Genomic DNA, 23,568 nt, shown 5'->3' with positions numbered 1-23,568 from the left:
CATGGGAACTTGGTTTGGATTCAAGAGTTCCAAGTTTTTGATGTATCCAAAAGAAAAAAGAGCATACTCCTCTAGCCTCTTCACCTTATCCAAACATAAAAAACAAGATTTTTTGACATGCTAATTTGAAATCACCTCACCAACTATTTGGAAAATCTAACAAAAAAATCACCAATCTCAAAAGAGAAAGGACTAATGGATGTTGAGGACAAATCCAATTGGAATAGTGAGATAATAACAAATATCATTCCCTACCTACAAGGGGATCCGTCATCAAGAAGAGCTTCACATGTAAAGTAAGAGAATGAAGCTCAGTCTCTCAAGATCTGTCAAATAGTGTTCATATGGCCTAATTACTATGTGAAACAAAAATGTGTGAAAGCAAATCTAGATTCAATTTTAGAGCACCAAATGCAGTGTGAATCTATGAAAGCATGTAAAAGCACTCAAGCCAAATACATGAGAGGGTTCATTTAACTTCCAAATCCAAATTTTATAAAGATCCAACAAAATACCTAGTAATCCTTGCAATGTGTCTTTTCTTTATTGTACATTTCTTTTATGCTTGAATGCTCGCTCGCAATGACCAAAGCAACAACCAAAACAAGCAAACACAAGATATGCAATATATATCCAACTTATGCAAAACTAGGGTTATATCTAAAAACTTAATTTTAATAAGTGATAATAATCAATAAATAATACAAATGAAATCTCACATCATGCATTGATCCATTGTAAAAATTAAATGCAAGCTCTTCATTAAATGCCCTTTTTAAAATTGATTTTTGACTTAGTCATAAAGATTGGACCTATATGATATGAATTTGGATCCAAAACCATAAACACAAAAAAAATACCCCTATAAAAAATCAAAGAGCTTTCCAAAAATGTTAGAATTCTAAAAATATCATTTTATTTGTGCCCTAGGGAACCATTTTGTCAAAATAGACCAGTTTTTGCAAATTGAATTATTGAGCCTTAATATGATCTCTAAAACAAATAAATAAATAACCAACTCTATTTAGAATTAAAATAAATTTTCAAAAATGTAGAATTTTCCAAAAAAATTGATAATTTTCTCCTTGAAATGATTTTTCATTAAAAAAAATGAAAAAATTATAAAAAATCGAAAATATCTCAAAAAAATTTGAAAATTGGACTAACGCTTTTTTGCTATGTTACCACCATGTAAAAAAAAAATTAGATCAAAATACCTAGCCATTTGGGAGATATGATCAAACATTTTACATCTAAAATTTTTTGTCTCCAAACAAATCTACACAAGGGGGTTAACTCCAAAAATGTCTAAAACCAGAAAGCAAAGGTGAGTTGCCCCATGGTGGGTGCTCAAAATGTATGCCTAAAATGTGGGCACACTTCTATGAGTCATTATATCAAAGATTGCTAAAAAATGAGGTCTTGAATAGTGGCTCATAGCTCTCTATTCATGGAGTTGTAATGGAAGCCCTCAATTTGACCTAATTTGTGCCCATGCAAGTACACCATGAGACAAGAGATTCAAGGATCAAAATATGCATGCAAATAAAAATGCAAACTAATCTAAATGATGACAATGCAAAGCAATGCAAGAAAAGAAACCTAATCTATGAAAGGAAATAACAATGCAATATTAATCTATGAAAATAAATGTGACTATAAGATAATATGAAAATGCGAGGATGAAACCTCATGATGGAAGCCATGGATGCATGAGAGAAGAAGACAAGAAGATAGAAGTTCTCCACAAAAAAAATTTAGTATTTGAACTTCTTCTTCAAAAATCGCTCTCCAAACCTACAACATAAAAATAGCATAATAATGGATGTCAAAAATGAGGAGAGGGCTCTCCCTTATAAAGAAAAATGTGGAGGTAGGAAGCTTATCACAAACAATATGGGATAATAGAGTTTGATCATGTGAGACAAAATTCCTCCGATGAGAAAAGAGTAGGAAAATTAAATGAGGAAAGGAAAAAAAAAAAGAATTTATTTAATTTTTATTTGTTTCATTTCCTTTTTAAGTGGGGATTTATTTAATTAAAAGGGAGCAAGTTCTTTTAATTAAATAGGAAATATTTGATTAAATTGAAAGAGGGGTTTTTCTCTCAATTAATTAAATGTGAATGAATTATTTAATTAAAAGAGAGGTTTTCTTTTAATTAAATGGGGACTTATTTTATTTAATTAAAAGAGAAATTTCCTTTTAATTAAACAAGACTTAGGATAAAATGATCAACTTTAGGAAATATTAAAATAATCAAATTCTATCAAGGAATTTGATTTGAATTTATTTAATAAAATATTGCAAACCATTGATTCAAAAAATTGATAAATTGAATAATGAGGGCCCATAGTCTAGGTGACCATTTAAGGGTGCATACAATAAGCTCTGTAGAGTTAGTGAGAGAGTGTTTCATAGTGAATGGAAAAGATTTGGGATTGAAGCCTAAGATTTTACAAGGAAAGAATTTGGGTTAAAATTATTCAATGGTTTCTTGGGCTCCATATGGTCCCTTCTAGAGAATTTCTCGAAAGACTTGTATTCTTGAGCTTCTCTCTTCTAAGAGAATCTAGTCTTTTTCTCCCAAGAGATCCCAACAACTTTTCAAAGGAGTTGCTTCTCTATTTGAGAAGGCTCAGTTTCAGAATAGTGTTAACATGAAGAGGTTCTTCTCCTTCTTGAACTTCAAGATACTCATGTTTATGATCATTAATGAGAAGTATCTTGGAGATGAGTCAAGGGTCTCGGAGGAGAATCCAAGGCAATGGAGGAGTCTTTGTGTATCATGGGTGTGCTAATATTAAGGATTATATTCCCTAGTTGAAGTCACTTGATTTGTAAGGGTATGAGAGAGAAATGATCAAGGTACAATCACATTTGGACTTGTATATGTTGACAATATCAGAGTAGCACAAGGAGAAATGACCAAGACATGGGGGAGAGATGGAAGACTTTGTTGATGCTCTCATCGATCAAGTAAATCAAAATGGTGATTCAATTCCTGACAAAGATAAATTTATCAAGTCAACTACTATTGTAAGTGTTTCACTTTATTATTTCATAAGAATAAGACATTGGTGTAATTGTCCCCTAGTTTTATACATCTCACATACATACTTTGGCAATTATTTTTTTATAAAAGTGTTAAGTGGTCAAAATTGATTTACTTTTTGTTAATATTTGTACATTTTTAGATTATGTTTAGTGCAGGCTCTAATACACTTTTGGTTTCCATGGAGTGGACATTGTCAATGTTATTAGAAAATCCATATTTTATGAATATTCTTATTAGCGAACCTCTGTGGTGGGTTGATCATTTTATGAATATAATATTAAGCATGGTGGGTACCCTCTATTTTGTGTGTAGATTGAATTGTGTTTATTTTAGTTTTCCTTTTACATATGTCAGTGTAAGGGAGCTAAGCATCAAGAGGATAAGGTTAACTCACATGCCTACTCATGGTATAGGTGGGCCAAGGTGCTATGACCCCAACATATATTCTCTCCCTCTCCATGGTCTAGATGTAGGGAATGAGACACCCTAATAGATGGGAACCTCATCCATCTATAGCCACTTGTACTATCATCAATATAGGTCTATGAAATCTCATCTTTTTTAGTGTAAATAATTATTATTTACACTTAAGTTTACTTAGGATGTTATTTTATTATTTATTAGGTTAGACACCTAGAAGTTTGTGTACTCATATGAGTTGTCATGTTGACAACACTGGAGTTTGCATAATCAACTAAGTTGTCATATAGACAACATAGTTGTTCAAACTCTAATTAAGCACATGGTGTCTACAACATCATTTTACGTGAAACACCTTTGTAGGCTTATCCTCTCATCATTGTACTAACTCCTATGTTTAATGGAGGATAACCCATTCTTGGTGGATATGTGTTTAGTTGTGAGTCTTATCATATTGCTAAATCCTAGACATTCTAGATGTATCTTAGAGGCCTTTATATATAAGCAACTCTAGTGTACTATACAATGAATTGAATATTATATTGTTATTTTGATCATACTCTTGGTCTTTTTGTGCTAGTTATTGTGCTTCTTGATCTTGGGTGATTTTTTCTTAAGAAAAATTCTTACATGGTATTAGAGCTATACCAAATTCTTAAATGGTATTAGAGCCATAGAAGCATCATTACATATCCATTGGAGACCGATCTTGATTCACCTCTCTAAGGACACCTTGATTCAAATCTTGAGTATATACAGCTATTGGGAGCATCTAGAGCCAAAGTGGACCTCACCATTATGTCTGAAGTGTTGATTCAGTAAAAATTGACTATAAATTTGCCTATATTGGGCCATAGTCAATTTTGAGGCAATTTTTTTTACAAACTGACACCCAAAGGCCCTAATTTGTGAATGTGTTATAATCATTTCAGATCTTTGAATTTAATTTTTAGATCTACATATTTTATTATTTTACTCTCTATAATTTCTTTGCATTAATTTTCAGATCCATGTATTTTGTTCAAATTTTTTTTGGCCATCAGGCCTATAGAGGAGAGATTTTTTGCAGGACAAGATTGGTGCTTGCTGGTGCTAATCAGATATTGGCATCATATTCAAAAGGTCAAAAAAACCCTCAATTTGACTTTTGTTTCATCAAAATCAAACATCTAAGGTGAAATCTAGAATTAATTGATTTTTGGAGGCGCGACGATGGCAATTCAGGAAAAAGAATAATAGATCTAATTTTCAAATAGCAATATCTCCCTCATACAGACTCCTTTTTGAGATAATTTTTTTTTTTGTTTTGGAGTAGAATTTTGTGATCTACACATTGGTGCAGGATGTTTGAGCTCTCTATTCTTGAATTTTTCTACAAATCACAAATCCTAATTTTTGCAATCTCAAATGCTTAGTACGGGCTCATCTAGACACATAAATAGGTTACATTTTTTTTTTAAAGTGAATAATTTTTTGTCTACTTTCTAGATCTGTAATCATATTGTAGGCTTGTGTGGACAGAAATATCACTTTTAGAAATAGGTCTTTCTTTTCTTTTTATTGCTTCAAAGTTATTGTATTTCGGAGCTACATTGTAAAGTTCTAGATTTGAACTATAAAAGGAGGCTATAAACTGAAAATCAGAAGACCACTAAGGTCAAAATTGATAAAGTGGCCCATTGTAATCGTACCACCTATAAAGTGCCAAATCATGGATTGGGGGGCTTGATTGATTATTTTTGCATTTGGGGGGTGCAAACATTCATTGATCTCATGAAGTGTTGTTTCATATGTCAGGGTGGTCTTTAACCGAAGTTGACAAAGAGGAACTATCAAAAATGGAGTGCCTTAATCATTGATCATCTAAGAAGAGAGCATAGGGAAGTATTTTCTTATTTATTTTTCAATGAACTAATCTCTTCAATTGCTTAGCCACCTGTTGCAAGACTTTTGGACATCATTTATTTCAATATCACTCATTCTTGCTTTAAGGTCATTAACAAGTATAATTATCCTTTTGATATTTGGATAGGTCTTTGGGTAGCATATGGAGATCCAAATATTCCTCCCTTTCTGCAAGACATTATATATTTTAGTCACTTCAATTATGGTACCTCCAACTCTAGATGAGATCACACATCCTTATGCTCATGTTGCTTCTATTGATCCGATTCCAACCATAGATGCTCCTAATTTAGTACAACAGGTATTACCATGTCTTCCTACTTTAGCTTTGTGGAATGACTTCCTTCTAGACATTGCAGGGCTATTCATGGAGTCTCACATTGAAGATGTGGTAGACATCATCGATGACATCAATCTTCTCTTTGTTTAGGAGACTTCTTCACTCATTGCGAGGGCACACTCTGACCCTCAACCACTTGATTATTCTAACATGATTATGGACATTTCTTTACAATAGATGGAAAATGATTCTTTCACTTATGAGGAGTCATATCAATCTTTGGAGATTGTATTAAAGTTTCCTCTGACATCATATTTTCTGAGGATTCTTCCTACTAGTTGGGGAGTGTTCTCTATCACACCTATGACACCATTTCTTCCCACACAAAGGACAATAATTTAGCTTTTGTGGTGTAGCTTCTTCATTCATCAAGGAGCTTCTTTCATAGGTGTGCCTACATCATTGAAGGGAGGTGACATTGCTTCTCTTCCTACAACTTCCTATCTAGATGCTTCATCATCTTTAGAGTTTGATTTAGCTTCATACATGGACATGCTACCTTGTTTTCCACCTTCTTGTGGGCATTCACCAGATTGGTTCAAGACATCTACATTCATCAAGGACTTGTCAACATATGAGTAAACTTCAAAGATAGCATACGCCACATATTACATCTAGATTCCTCTTCCATCTTCCTATCCATAGTGGGAAGCATACTTGCACCTATACTTGGTGTCTCTTCTTCCTCAAGGGAGAAACATTGTTTGTCAAGATTGGATTTTATTTTGTCTTCAAGAACTCATCATCAGGGGATCCTTCACTAAGGGGGGGATTTCATCGAGGGATTCTCTATTGTATATGCATGATGTATATCATAATGAGGGGGTCTTGATTACTCCATCCATACATGCATCTTTATTTATTTTTCTCTCTTTTTGGAGGAGGGTTTTTTCCATGAGGTTTTCCCTCTTTCTCCATTTGCAAAGAGATTTCATTGCATTTTTACTTGGTTACCTAACATGGCCTAGTAGCTAGGACCAATTATGCATTTCATCATAGCTTTTGTGAGCTTAATTGCTTTCCCCTAAGTTGCACTTAAGGGGGGGTGTTAGTGTAAATAATTATTATTTACACTTTACTTAAGTTTACTTAGGATAAATAAATTATTTTATTATTTATTAGGTTAGACACCTAGAAGTTTGAGTATTCGTATAATTTGTCATGTTGACAACATAAGAGTAAGCAACTCTATTTTAGCACATGGTGTCTACAAAACTAGAGTTTGCATAATCAACTAAGTTGTCATGTATCAATTCACACTCTAATTAAGCACATGGTGTCTACAACATCATTTTACATGACACGCCTTTGTAGGCTTATCCTCTCATCATCAAACTAACTCCTATGCTTAACGGAGGATAACCCATTCTTGGTGGACATGTGCTTAGTTGTGAGACTTATCATATTGCTAACTTCTAGACATTCTAGATGCATCTTAGAGGCCTTTATATATAGGCACCTCTAGTGTACTATACAATGAATTGAATATTATATTGTTATTCTGATCATACTCTATTGGTCTTTTTGTGCTAGTTATTGTAGTGCCTACCCCTAGGTCACATTTTTGTTATCATTGTCGAACTCTTTTAGGGTTAGTTTTATGTTGATGGTTAGCAGTATTGTTTTCAGACTATCAAATATTGTGCTATGAATTCAATTGATATGTGAAGAGATTACTTAGACTCTACATTTGATGTATGCATGATTATTATTACATTATTTTCAATTATTGATTAGTTAGATGGTTTATTTTGTGTGTTTTCTTATGGATACTTGCCCCATACTTGCATGTGTATGGTGTGCATGTTTGTTTTCTTTCTGTATGGAATTTTTGATGTGGCTAAGGAAGGGAGTCGTAGTCACCTGCTAGTCGGGATCTACACAATGCACCACTTCTTGCCATTGCCTGTTTAGCTTAGCATATATATATTGTATGTACATGCATGGTTTTTATGCAGGTTGTAGGTACCGAATATTGACTTCCCTGAATTGCTAGGATGAGCGTACCCTATCACATTATCTCAATGGTAAGAGAGGGGAGATAAATTCTCAAGTCCAAATCCCAACCCTTTAAGTCATTTGTCCTAATTGGAAATTAGGACAAGTATCTATGTTGAGTAACCTCTGAATGCGTCAGATGACGTAATTCATGATATTAACTTTTTTGGTTTGATTTTGTATGTGTTTTGCTATAATGGGTTTTTCGTATTTTATTTTATGAGTGTTTGGTGTATTTTCTATTAATTAAGCCTAATTAAAATATTTAATTAATGGTTTAATTTAATAGAAAATTAATATGGTATTTTAATATTTATTTTATTTAATTAATTAGGAAATTAATTAGATAAAAATAATTAAATTTGAAGATAAAAGTTATAATTTTAAAGTTGGAATGTGAAAATATTTATTTAAGTTAATAAATATTTTAGCAATTAAGTTTCGAAAATGAATTTAAAAGTGGAAAAGATATTAAAAGTATTGAAAGATTATAGGTTGCATGATGTGTGCATGTAATTAAAATATAAATATATTAAGATAAAACAAGTGGAGTTATTAAAGTTAGTGCATGAGATTTAAAAAAATAATAAATTAAATTGAAAAGAGTAAAGTGAATATTAGATAAATTAATGTGCTTTATTTTAATATTTATTCACATAGGAGTTTACAAATTCTCGAGAGTTGTCATGTAGACAACACAAGAGTTTGCACTCTAATTATGCACGTGTTGTCAACAGTACAGGAGTTAGCGCACAAATTAAGCACATGGTGTCTACAACCTTATGACTCATCTAGAAGGTTGGAAAAGACTCATGCTTAGTTGTCAACACCTTATGGTTGTTTCTAGAGACATTCTAGGTGCTTCCTGAGAGTTCTTTATATTCAAGCACTCCTAGAAGCTTAGGGAGAGCGTTTGGAGCGTGGTTGGAGGACCGAGAATGTGGGAGAAGGAAGCAGCTTGCTCTGCGGATTCTAAGGAGAAGTGATTTAGCATTAGTGTTCGAGTAGACACTTGTGACTTTGCTTATGTTATTTTTACTTCTTGCATTTCCTGTCTTCTTCGTGTCTTCTGAATGCTTTCTGAGGATTTTCATCTCTTGGTTGTAAGCATTTTATCACAGGTAGTAAAATTCTATACAAGAAATTCTCATATGTGTAGATCTAAGGAATCTATGGGGCTAGGGTTTCTGGATGCGTACGGACAAACCTATTAGATGGAATAATGGGTAAATTTAGAAAAAAATTATTTTAAATGGGAAATTCTTAACTTATATATATATATATATAAAATGTTGTAGTGTTATTTATCGATCTGCAAGTATATATATATATATATATACATATATGTATACACACACACACACACACACACATATATATATATATTTAATTAAATGCTACATATTTTAAAATCACAGAATGGAAAACATTTATAAAATATGAATTCACTTTTGGAAAAGCATTTTAATGAAATTATTTTAAAACACTTATTGTAAACAATTTTTATAAAAAAATTAAATAAAATTGGGAGGACAAGCCCGTACCTCGTCCCCTCCTTTCTTAAGTGCGCTGGTACCACGAGCCTACTATCGCAAGTACTACGACTGTCGTCGCAGGCCCTGCTATAGTGGCGGGACTGCACGGCTCTATCGCCTTGAATAGCGACATCATCACCGTGGGACACACGACCTTTGAATATAGTTGCTCAGCGATTTTGAAAGCGCTTAAACTTCAAGCGCCCCTCCTTTAATATGTATAAAGTATAAAATTCGATTAAGTTTTTAATTGTAGTTTTGTTGAAAGTTTTTATAAATATAGATATATATATTATTAAGGTTATAAACAATATTGTTTAATTGCTCAATATTACTAGTTAGGATAATAATATTATTTGTAATAATTATATATTAATATTATAGTTTTATATTTAGAATTTAATAATTAGCTTAATTAAATTTAGTTTAATTAAGGCTAATTATTAGAGTGTACTCAATTGTTGTTATCGATGGTATTGGGATTCAATAGAATTGCACATTGGCTTATTGGAAAATCAATGAATAAGTGGAGATCGAATTTAATGGGGAATGTTTAATGAAAATGAACTCATAATGTGTTGTAGAATTAAATCATTGAGAAAATTATCAAATTATAATTTTAAAGATTTAAGTTATTCGAACACTTATCTTAGTCGATTTTAGAAAAGAGCCTTCTTGCTTGATAATATTCATTTAGCTAATAATATAGTAATGTAATTATTAGACAATTTAATTAATTGTAAATTATTTAATGATGTAAATGGAGTTTTAATTGAAATGATTATCGATAATACGAATTTGTTTGCAAATGGAGTTTTAATTGAAATGATTATCGATAATATGGATTTGTTAAGGAAATATTAGTATTCATTGAAAAGAGTGACGAATGTGGTCATTATAGATTTATTAATAAGATTTCTAATATAACTTGTTATTAAATAATAACAAGTCGTTATTGAACTATTAATATTGGAGAATTGGATTATAGTTGACTTTTAACTTACAAATTATAGTTAGTTATTAATCAACTGATATTCATTGGGTTGTTGGTATGGTTATGTAATTATTAATTAAATTAATTGATTAGAGTTAATTAAATTTAATTAATAATTAAGTTATGTAATGGAGTTTTAATTGATATGCTAATATCGATTCTTTTAGTGAAGTTGTTAAGTATCTACATCGAAGTTGATAATTCTTATTCTAATGACTTGAATAATAACTTTAGATATTTTAATGGTTATTAGTGATGATTTAATTATTATAGCAATTAAATTAAGAGACCTAAATTTTAGTAATATTTAGTTGAGTTTTAATTAAGTATTGTTAGAATGATAAAGAGTCATACCTATATTAATTGATTAATTAATAAAGAGAATAATATTAATTAAGGGACAATGAAGATTAGTGTAATGAGTAAATATTTATCCTTCAGTTATTCTTAGAATGTAATTTTAAATAATGGAAGGATAATGTTATTGAGGGAACAAACGGGTTGACTTGTAGGTCAAATGATTAATCTTATGTACTTGAAGTATACTTGCAAACAGAAACAAAAACCTCCATACTCAATTCAACTATGTAATTCTAGCAAGCCAAAACATATGTTTGCATTGTTTTTTCTCTATGCTTCTTGTTTTGGGTTTTTGGGTTGACTAGTGTTGACCAGTTATAGGACATCTACCAGAGGCTCGAGGGTTATGATTGTGTTGTCATGATGATGTCTTTTGATCTTGATTCTTTATAAACCCAACCATGGTAATGTGATGGTATGCTCTATGAGATGTTTGTAATTACTAATTGTTATTGCTCATCAGTCTTCTTGAGTGAAGCTGAGTTATATGTATATGAGACACTTGACTTAACCATTTTTTAGTCATTGATCAGTTATCCTTGGATTACTTTCCAGTTGCCATGATGGGACTGAAATGTTGATTTATTTCTTGATGATGTCATGCTGTGACATGTTTTGACTCAACCATTTTGGAGTCTTCGATCAGTATGATTTTGAGATATATTTTGGTTATTGAGAACCAATGGATATTGTGATTATCATTGACATTTTCAGTTGCCAATAGAGAACTGTTGTGGTCATGATTATCTATGGATGCTTTTCATGTGCTCATGAAGATTTAATGCTCTTATTATGGATTATCTTTTGGTATTTTTCCAATCGCTTGTATAGGATTGTGGTGATTTTGTGATTTATGATCCATGAGCTTAGGGTAGGTTATCTACTTGTAGTGTCGAGAAGTGGCTTGCAATGGGGGCGGGGCCCTAAGTGGCTACCAGGGTAACTAATTGTAAGTTATTTTAATAAGTGAAAAGATTTACACTAAATGGGGATTAAATGAACCTAATAAGATAACTGTATGTCCTCACCCCTGCCTCGAGTGCTAGTACAGACTAGGATGGGAGTAGAGAGAATGCTTGGTTGCGAACTTACATTCTGTAGTATGCCTCGTCAGTCTGAGAGGATACTAGTGGCCACACAGGAATCACTATGGGTCGGGGTCTATTGAGAGACTACCAGGGTAACTTTAGCGTGATCTATGCGATGACACTTTCTCACTTGCATAGTAGGTTTCCTACATGTCTTTGTGTGCCTCTGGGATTAGATGTCGGTTTGTGTTGAAAACTTTGAGTTAGTATACTTTTAGGATTCCTAGACTTAGAGAGTATTTATGCTATGTGATAACCTATTTTGGACTTGAGATTATCTCCTCAGCATAGCGAGAGTGGACCATTTAGGTTCCACATGGTCGGGTGGTAGTGCTTTATCACTCTTATCATTTGAGATCCATCTGAGACACTGTGGCTGATGCATTCTTTGTTAGCATCCATCTTCATGGATTATGATGGTGGACATGTATCCTCACATTGATGATTTGCATATGTTAGATGATGTTATCTTATGCTTTACTTTGCATGTGAGATTTCTTTTCTACATATGATGTAGTATGTTTTAGGCGTGACATTCCTACTATGTTAATACCAATGATCTCTTTGATGATTTGGGATGTTACGCATGGAGGGATGGTTAGGATCCATGATGGTCTAATGATTTTATTTATGGTTGGGAGGAACCATGCACTTAGTTAATTATGTTTGTGATAAATGGTTATCCTTTATGATGGATGTTTATATCTTCTATGATGATGTATCATGTATGGTTTTTGGTTTCATTTATGTTATTGCATCATGGATTAGAGTTAGAATGATGATGTAGTTTATTTACACAGATGTATATTCTTTTAAGCCTTTCATACCCTGTGGCATGTACAGTGGATGATCAAGCAATCAGAATTGTAATTTAAGAACGTTGGACTTTTCATTATTATTTTATGTGGATATAGTATTAGATGGAAACATAATTAGTTATGTTAGATGTGTTTCAACGTTAAGGGATCCTTAAGAATGTAACCTATTATGTATGTTATGTTTACTATCAGTTGAATGATGTTATTGCTTTTTCTACCATGTTATGAATGGTGTTACTTTCATGTTTTTTTTTTTTTTTAAAAGTGACCAAACTTAGTGAAACTTTAGGTTAATTCTTTGGATCCTTTGGCGAGGCATTACATTTGGTATCAGAGCTTGAGTTTCGACATTGGGAACTCTGGTTATATTGGAATGCCATTAGTGTCAACTAGCTAAACAAAACAAGAACTTTGAACTATCATGTGTATCTCTTTCAAACTGAAACTTGATACTAGGTGAGTTGAAACACGACTTAAACCATTACTTGCAGATTTTTCATATTTCAGCACTTAGGTTTCAAAATTGAAGTTATACTGAAACCTAAATGAGGAGAAAACTAAAAATTGAAACTCATTCTAGTTGCAAAACATGTATATTTTATCTATGTTGTAAGGTAGTATGCCCTTGATTATCTTTGCAAGCATTAAGTTACTCTTGTTTAGAATGTATTAGGGGATCTATTTTAGTAGTTGTTAAAAGAAAGAAATGTTGGATCGATATGGTTTTTGGTTTATCATTAAACCATAATCATATTGCTCTAAGTGTGTTGTAGTGTCACTGGTGGAATCATATTCCCCTACAGGGGGAAAGGGTTCAATGGGACCCGCATAGTGAGTTGAATGATGTTATTGCTTTCGCTACTATGTTATGAATGGTGTTACTTTCATGTTTTAAAAAAAAAAAAAGCTACCAAACTTAGTGAAAATTTAGGTTAATTCTCTGGATCCTTTGCCGGGGCATTACAGTTATTGTGCTTCTTCGTCTTGGGTGATTTTGCCTATATTTGCAATCTCAAGGTGGTGGTAGACCCACCAAAGACTTGAAGATAAATATCCAAACTAATTACTGACCATGATGTCATCAATGATTACTTTGGATATTTATCTTCCGATAATTTTTTTTTAAACAAATCATGTTGCTCAAAATTTCCACCAAAGATTTGTAAAATTTTGACCAATGCATTGACTAGGATGTCATCATGGGTTTGGCATCCTAGTCAATGCTTTGGTTGGACATTTCAACCAAACTTGGTCAAAATCTTGACCAATGGTCTTAATAACAAGTGAAGCCATTTTCAACCAAATGCATCATCTTAATTCCAACACCTAAAAGACTTATTCAAATTGTCAACGAAAAAAATAGAAACAAAACATGTGGTTGACAATTTGAACAATATGGGTAAAAAGTTCGACCAATTTTCATCAAAAAATGGGTCAAATGTACTAATGCATGGTTATTATCTTGTGGTTATTGTATCTCTTTGTTACATATTTTAGTTTTGTTAAAGTTTATTAAAAAAAAATTAAGCAAATAAATGATTTGCCCCCCACACACCCTCCTAGTTATATTGGTGGACTTTACTTTCTAACAATTTTTTACTTCAAAATTTTGTCTCTAAACACTTGTTTGTCACCTACATAAACACAAATTGACAAATTGTTGTGGCTATAAAGAGGCTAGTCATAATTAAACCCCTTCTTTGGTGCTTCCACCTCTACAAACAACTAGATAGATAGATATATGATAAATTAAAATGGAGATGAGTAATACAAATAATTCCATACTTAATGGAGGAGTATCCCTACTACACAAAGATATACAAGGTATGTGGACAATTTTTTTTGCTTTCTAAAATCAGAATAATTTGAACTTGAACAAGAGAGAAGATAGTTAGACTAAAACTTTCAATAGGTGACAATAACAAGACTTGCAATTCTCTTAATATAATCTCCAAACTACTAATTTATTTGGAAAATAGTGGAGATAAAGGCCCTAAAAAATGGGGGCACAAAACTTGGTCCCTGGTCCTATTTTTTTTTGTGAAAGAACATAGCATAACATCTAATGTCTCCCCATAAATTTTTTTTTTGTTGAAAATTTGTATCAGTCTAGTGAGAAGTTAGCTAATACCACATATCTTACTCATATTTTTCTATTAATTTTTTGATGAATGTGTGACTTGTTATGAATTTTTGAAATGGACACATCTTGAAAAAATGAATTTGTGTGCACCCTTCCTAATAATCACTCAATATGAATCATTTATTTTGAAGTATGTAACATAAATTATATGGTAAGATGGCTAACTAAGAGATCTAAAATATCATATTGCTCAATTCTTTCATTGTTCAAACATGTGCAAACCTAATGGGAAGCACAATGTGATTTTTTGGAATTTTTGTTTGAAATTGTGTCTTGGACTTGTTTGAATCCTCCAAGACTTTAGGTTGGATCACCAAGGAAAATATAAGCCTTAGGCTTGTGGATCCTAATGAAATCAATAAGGTGTAAGCCTCATTTAAAATATTGTATTTCAAATGTTCGTAAAATGTGGTTTGGCCATGTAGAATGCTTTTACATAGGGCATATTTCCTATACTAAGAATACCCTATTATAAACACACACACACACACACACACACAGATGCAATGCAAGGTAGGAGAATCCCAAAAGGAGATTTCCTAGACCCCAAAAAATAGCTACACATCCAAAAAAAATACAACGAAGCAAGATCTGATTATTCATAAAATAATTGATTACATGCACTCTGTCAAGCTGTAAGGCCTTCTTGGTTATGACCAAATACAAATACAATAAGAGTTCTTAAAGATTCCTCAAGATCCAACCCTAAACCCTAGCTAGTCCGGACCCACACTCTAGTAGAAACCTCCAAGGAAGATCTAAACTTGTGCTCACAAGTCTACCAACCAATCTCCTTTTTTTTCAAGCCACATCTACTAGCTCTTCTCAAAGTTTGCTCCTACTTCACATCCTCTTCTCCAAGCTGGATGATTATCACTTAAAACTCCACAAGACCCCCTACTTATACCCAACTAAGCTACAAGTCAGCCTAGCAAGTTACAAATTAAATTAACCCTTACATTAAATACACGTTGAGCCACAAGTTGGCTCACTATAGAAACTAAATACACACAACCAAAGTGAATGTCAAGGTCGGCGCACACTAGAAACTGATCACGGATAACTTGGTCAAAATAGGACCGAGACACGACCATGCTTCAAAAGAATTGATTACGAATATCAACAAATCCACCAAGCATAATCGAGTTCACACAAGCATTGTCGAGCACTAGTATGTGTTGATTCTTCCATCAATCAAGCCTCCTTATTCATCGAGCTACTCGATCAACACTGCAACCAAGCATACCTGAGCCATGCAGTATAAACTAGGCTCCTAGTGTATGTTGAGTACCTTCAAGAACCGAGTGACACCAGAAAATAATCAACTAATGCTACTCTAAGAAAGCACCTCGGTTAACACTACATCCAAACTACTCAATAATAACCTAGCCACACATCTTTCTTTGATCATATCCCCTAACTACAAGGTCAAAACACTCCAACATGCAAGATTTCCAACTACCTCAAGATACTCCTACATCATAGAGAGAGAGAGAGAGAGAGAGAGAGAGAGAGAGAGAGAGAGAGAGAGAGAGAGAGAGAGAGAGAGAGAGAGAGAGAGAGAGATGTTAAAACTCTTTATATATGGTTATTTTATAACAACACTCACCTCTTTTAACCTTTCGATATAGTAGGATTAAATCAATGGACCCCCAAATTGATCACACTAATTGTCCAAATAATATTTCACTCCAAATGACCTTAATGCTCATGCCTCTATGCCTTGGCCTACAACTTCCCGCTCTCAACCTCTCTCACCCAATGAAACATCCACTTGTTGAATCAATAAACCCACGATCACAACATCTTGTCACACACCGATTACACTATCCTTTCATGACTAATTGCATACAATATTCCCTTAAGAAAACTCACCGTGAAGTTTGTCCTTTCTCTTGAACCTTCTATCAACCTTATGGAGTCCTAACATCCTATGGAAAAGACTCTTAAAATACCCCTTACACCATCTTTAACTGTGACTGGCCCTTCTCATGCTTCTTCAAAAACCCTACATACCTTACCACAAATTCTTCCCTTGGATCTACCTACACACTATAGAACTCCATCTTTTATCACACAAAAGATAATATTCTTCCCTTCTTTTTAACACTCCAAATAGATTCTTAAACTTATAAGGTTTTGATTGCATATACTATCTAATCATGTGATAATTCCTTATCTATTTTGTTGAGACAACCATAGACAAACATTTCTTGCACATTAGTTTCCCTCCATATACTTGACATATTGAACACTCTCTTTAACACATTACCAGATCAAAATCCCTTTTAAATGAACCACTCCTAAATTTAACTCTTCAACCACAACTGGCATATCACAGTTTTGTTTGGTCTGAGACAACATTGCAACCATTCCTTCAATCCAATGCATGTACAACATTATGCATGGTGACTTGCCAACTTAGAGAAATAAAATACATGTTCTTCATATTCCATCCAAATATGAGGTTTGGATCCATGTCAGAGAATGTAATTCCAAATTTTGTTGACCTTATGTGTTTTATCCCTTTTTATACCTTACAAAGATTTGGTTGTGATTGGGTAGCTCATCAGACCTAGTTATCAAGACCCAAGTTTTTATTCTTGCATATAGTTTCATTCACGAACTTTTCATTTTAGGTACTCCCCAAGTTTATCTTAAGGGGAGTATTAGATTAAAAAGGGTATTTAACTTAGAATCATATTGATTGATTAATTAAGTCAACCAAATTTAGATAGCTTTGGTTTACATTTAATAACTATTTTATTTATGCTTCTTAGATTTTCCTTATTTAGAGTCAACTTGATTTTTTATTTTTAGCACTATTGGTTTCTATAAAAGAAATAAATGCCTTTGTAAGTGTACATCATTGTAATATATATGTTTTTTTGCTTCATACTTTCAAAGAACTTTTAGGTTTGAGGATATCCTCTTCTAAATGGTAGGTTGCAAACAAATTATTAGTGGGTTTGTGAGAATTCACCAATTCTAAATTCTAACAATAAAAATAGTTGGCTCTCAAATCTACAAATGTGCCCTACTTTGTAAGTAAAAAATATCTCCAAGATGACTATGTGTTGGTTATCTAAAGGCTCTACTACCATCTAATAATTTCCCAATAGAAACAATCTAATATCTATAGGCCAATAAATAGAAAAAAAGAAAGAGAGACAAGACATACAAGAAAACAATGTATTCTCAGCTGTGATGCAATAATTGTAAATTAATTGAACTCTATTAGTTGTGTACAATGAACATGTGTCTACTTATATAGATAATACAATACAAGAACATGATAACTAGGAGATCAACTATACAAGGTGGAATTGCATGCTGACCAAAGGTGGATCATCCTTCATTGTGTAGCGAAGTATGTACACATATGTGGAGGATGATAAAGTGATAAATGCACTAAAGGTGGATGCCACACATAAAGTGGAATTTGATAACTACTATCACCAACTAAAGTGGAATTTCTCCTACACCATTTGCAACCAAATATGCAACTCCATAATTATCTCAAATGCAAACTATTATATTATGCATTATCCTAAGTAAGCTTATGTAAAGTGTAATTAAGTGAATAATTGATTATACCAACACTTTCAAACATATATTTTTTTAAGAATGATGCTCCAAGGTCCATCCTTACATATAATATGAAACTATAGTAAATATAGGGACATACAAGAAGACCATTCAAACTATGAAGGCACAAAGTTTATAAAACATCATATTTGAAGGGATTGATAGAATAGAATCGAATACTAAAAAGAAACATACACGCATCTTTTCTTATTGATAGAATGGAATAAAATATTAATAAAGCACATTTTAAAGTCTAGTCTCTCACCTATTTTTAGTAATGAATTTCTTTTGACCTCTAGCACCCAGGATCAATTGAATTTTCATGAAACTTTATATCTAAATATAATAAGGACTACTATTCTGTTATTTTATAATAAAATAAATATATTATTGAATAAACAACATGTATAACTTGATTGAAAATAAATGATATAATTAGATATAAGAATGGATATGTTGGTTATGGACACTCATGAAATATAATTATATATTTCTTTTCGAATTTGCGAATAAATATTACAAATAATGAATGTTATTTCTAATAAAGAATATAAAGCATATGTTTGTTGATCTTAAAATAAAGTGTCTAATTAAGAATATAAAGTATATTTTGTTTGGTTCCAAGATAAAATGTATTTATGTGATGTTTAGGTCATAAGAACTTTTGCACTAATCACTAAACTTGAATTCAAGAAAAATAGCATAAACATATTTAATCTTCTAAATTTTTTTAAGATATATCTAATCTTGCAAACCAGTGAAATTTTTATTACTCTATCATTTCCATTATTCTATTATTGTTATTGTTCAATTAATATTTTATATATATCAGAATGATGGTTGTAATTTAAAAAATTATTTTATGATAGCTCTTTGGTAATTGCTTTCTTGTTCAGGTTATGCTTCAACTTTCAATGTAAATTTTGAATCATTGTCATAATTTTATAGGAGAATACAAGTACAAAATAATATATAATACTTAAAAATATTAAAAGAGAATCCAAATCTAAGATCATATCTATTAATTAAGATTAATGAATATTCATTTTATCAAAGTTTATGTAAAATATTAAGATCATATCTTTTATTTATCACATTCCTAAAAGATTCAGCTCTTAATAAATAATATAATCTAAAAACATGTTATTATTAAAAGAAGGGTAAAAATTTATTAAGTAAAAAATAGAAATATTAATTTAACAATATTCGAACATGACGAGAAGTCCATTTGACCAACCAATAAAAATCATATTAAATCAACCAACCCACAATAAAAGGGACAATGGCTGAGTCTTTCTTATTGGCTGTTTATGATATTATTCTTTATTTCCCATTACAGCTAACACACCCATTGAAAAAGTGTGGATGCCGGTTGGAAGTTTAATGCAGTTCTAACACAAATTTAATATTCAAATATTCGAATGGCGTATTTTCTCTTTCGTAAGCAAAAGAAAAGAACATTATTCATTATTCAGATTCAATGTCATTTTAGGTCACACGCAGCCAAATCTTAAAAGCAAGATACCCATTTAGATTTGTGTGGGTACTGTTTTTTTATCTCACTTTTTATTATAATGGAATATGAATTTGATGAATGACGGTGCTTGTTCTAAGGGTGAATATTCTTAGTTGATATGGAATAGTGAAAATTATTGCTGTTAATATGCCAGCATTGCTTTGTAGAATTGATGTTTCCTACACGAAAGAATTGTTCTCATTAGCTTAGGATCCCCAACCCTTGGCTCAAAGGAATGTCAGAGGCCCATTATGCATTGTATTGCGAGCATTTTAGAAAAGAATTTGATGCAATGTGATTTCTTATATAACTATTGTGATAGTTTCTTTCATACTATCATTTGATTTCTGATTTGGGCGGTGGCTAATCTCTAGACAAAATGTACCAAAGACAAGAAAAAGTCAAATATGATTCTTTTTATGATTCATGAAAATACAGTGAAATTTTCTCAAAAATTATATTGTTTTCGATCATAACATACGGAAAATTCAAAAAAAAATTGTATTTTCGTTTTTTTGAAATTTAGTCAATGGTGCAATTTATAGGGAGGATAGCCGCATTCTTTGACTTGTAATGTTGTACTCTTATCAAATCTTAAATTAAAATTAACAAAGAAAATTTAATATATGTTATATATTTTATATACATTTTTATTTCATTATTAAAAAAAAAAATCTTTGAGTCTTAATATTACCAATGTTGATGATTTCAACTCTTAACAATGCTTAACTAAATGGTTCTTAATAGAAATTAATTATATCGACATGCATATGAAAATTGTCTAGGATAAGCTTTAATGCCAACCTAAATCTATAGATCAAGAGTGAAGAAATGCTGTAAATTTGAGAGGCTATTCCCAAAATAGACAAGATGGCAAATGAATTAGGGCTTGTTATAAATGAACTAGATGACAAGGTCAATAATATGGATAATTTGAAATGTGAGATGGCATGTATAATTGTGGGCATGGAATATGATATTAAAGTCATAAAGAACAACTTGGAAAGGCCAGTTGAAGAAAATCAATGCTTAATACAGAAAAATGGAGAGAGGTTGTGATATTGCTATCAGAGTTCAACTACATAATTTTTTGAGTCAAACTTATTGACTGTAGCATTTCATGAGTAGTAGTTTACAAGAACCTATCTCTCATGATAATGAATAGAACACTTGACACTCATTACATTAGGTGATGATCATATAGGTGATGCTCACAAAGGTCAAGCATCACGACTTCGTCACCCATCCTAATACTAATGTAGTTCACGTGTACTTAACCATGGAGGAAATTTTGTAGTGGATTCATTCAAGTGCCAATGCTTTTTACCATTTGGTTGAGGTCCAAGTAAAATAATCACTCTCTATCTATGACTATGAACCATTTAAAATTATCATTAATTCTCCTCACTTAAAAATTGTACAAAAATAGAGTAAGTATTTTTTTTCACTTTGATGGGACTATTGAAAATGGCAGCTTGATGCACCATTTCATGGTTACAAATCTCATAAAGGATGTGATTGGTTGTCTCCTCATATATGTTCTAGTGTACAACTTTAATGATAAATGGATATTGCAACTATTATCTAGCTTATGACAACATAATTCCAAACTATTTAGTCAAGCATTCTCAACCTACTTGGTGTATTTTCTACTTAGTCCTTGTTATTAGCTCTAGATTGGTATATTTAGGAGTTTTTAATTTTTCCATATTATTTTGTGAACAAACATCATTTTTGGTTTCATATCAAAACTTACTCTAATTAAAATTGAATGTACACTACTTCTTAAGTCTTTAAAATATAAGACATTTTCTAGAATACCCTATACTCTTATAAATGTAAACAAACTATGACACAATTTTAAATTCAAAATCTTGTTCAATATTTGAAAAGATAAAACTAAGTTCTTTAAAAAAAAGTTTATTATACCGATTTCTCTCCATGTATTACTAAATTTATGTTTCCTTTAACTTTCTCATTTGGATACAAATGAATATATTAAATTTCCTTTTATAATTCACTCACATATAATCGCTAGATCAAATACTTTGTACACTTGCTCAAGCTCTAGATTTCCCTTTAATAAGGGTCAAATCTCTCCTCAAAGGTGTCAAAGTAAATGTAGTCAAAATTGTTGATCTCTAAGCCTTGTTGCATATTAGTGTCCAACACTTAGTCATTTTCTAGGTAGCATTCATTGGTCATCACTGTGATCGAGCCATCCAAAGAAGGCCAAGCTACAAGGACTTGTTTAAATTTCACTACATGTCGAGAAAGTCAGAGGTTGTTGAACACCCCAGTAAAGACCGAACCATTGTACATGTTGAGTAAAAAAATGGAGATTGAGCAATGTAAAGTTATCTTATGATTGAGTGAGTTAGTATATGTCGATTCTATAGAAGTTGAGAGACAACATGAATGTTAGTTTTGACTGAGTGTTAGAACATTCAATTGCCGAGTAAACTAGTTTTGGCATATGTGTTTGTAATTGCACAAACATTTATGTGAACCATTTTAGCTAGATTCTATACAACATTTAAGGATTGTAGAGATAGACAAGGAGAAAATTACGTGTTTTTATCAAAAGACATTAATCCCAAGAAAGGAAAATTAACCAATAAAAAAATCAGAAGGGATAAATAGAAAAAGGATGAATTGTGGATTGTTGATTATAACTTAGAACCTTCTATGATTATTTATTTAACAGATGGATCTAACCTTAAAATCATTATGGGTGCAAGAAGAAAGCTTGAAGGTGTGAACAAGCTAAGGACAGAGCAAGGACGACTAAGTTTAATAGATAGATCAAATAGAGCAACTTAGCAATGAAGGGTAGAACACAGAAGATTAGATAAGGAGATTTTTAAATAGTTTTTAAAGAAAAATGAAGGATCAAGTACTGAGACATTCTAACAAGTAATGTATCAAGACAAATCTCTTAACAACATGGTTTTAACAGCCCTTGTTCAAATCTCTTTACATAGTGCTTACTTTACTATGATTTGAAATCCTTTAATCAAGGTAGACTTAATAGTCTTATATTTCTTTTAACCAAGATGATCCCTCATAGGGTAGATTATTAGAAGTGATCAAATTATAGCCCTAATAGGCAAACTTTGTTGTTGCAATAGTAAAGATTTATGGGTTTCATCCCCATCCTAGTTTACCTTCACCTTGGAGAGTTTTTGAGTTACCAAAATCTTTGTGTTATCTATTTATATTTTCATGGATTTTATTCTTAGATAGATTTCATTTCAACAATATAGTTTATGATTATATGGTATGAAATCAATGATATGAGATGGATTAGGAGTGAATTCAGTTAATCTATTATATTGTTTAAGTAGGGAAAAGTTTTATAGATCCTGATTCACCCCCTCCCCTCAGTATTTTGTTTCCCAAAAAGACTTCCAATAATTGTTATCAAAGCATAGTTCTCTTGAAAGAAGTCTAACAACTTGAGAGTTTAGATCTTGGAGATGGAGGCTTACAAATTGGGAAATATCATTAAGAATCATATTATTGAAATCTAGATCATATTGCAACAACTTGAAATAGAAAACTAAGAGTTAAGGAAATCCTTAAAGAAAAAGAAAGATATGGCCATTCAAATGAATGAAACTCTATAATAGGAAGTTGATACCAAAGGATTTCTTAATAGTGGTAATTCTAGTGACAGTGATGCAACAATAGTAGATTTATTAGAAAAGAACAACATTTTGAATGAAGAAATCAAAGGACTAAAGAGAAAGCATGGAATTCAATTAGTAAGACTATGCGAGTGACTGAACAAAAGAAGAAACTT

This window comes from Cupressus sempervirens, chromosome 2 (assembly GCF_028749045.1).
Source record: "Cupressus sempervirens isolate cs-2001-9-10 chromosome 2, ASM2874904v1, whole genome shotgun sequence".
Lineage (NCBI taxonomy): Eukaryota > Viridiplantae > Streptophyta > Pinopsida > Cupressales > Cupressaceae > Cupressus > Cupressus sempervirens.
The sequence above is the reverse complement of the archived record's forward strand: the minus strand, read 5'-3'. Positions refer to the sequence as shown.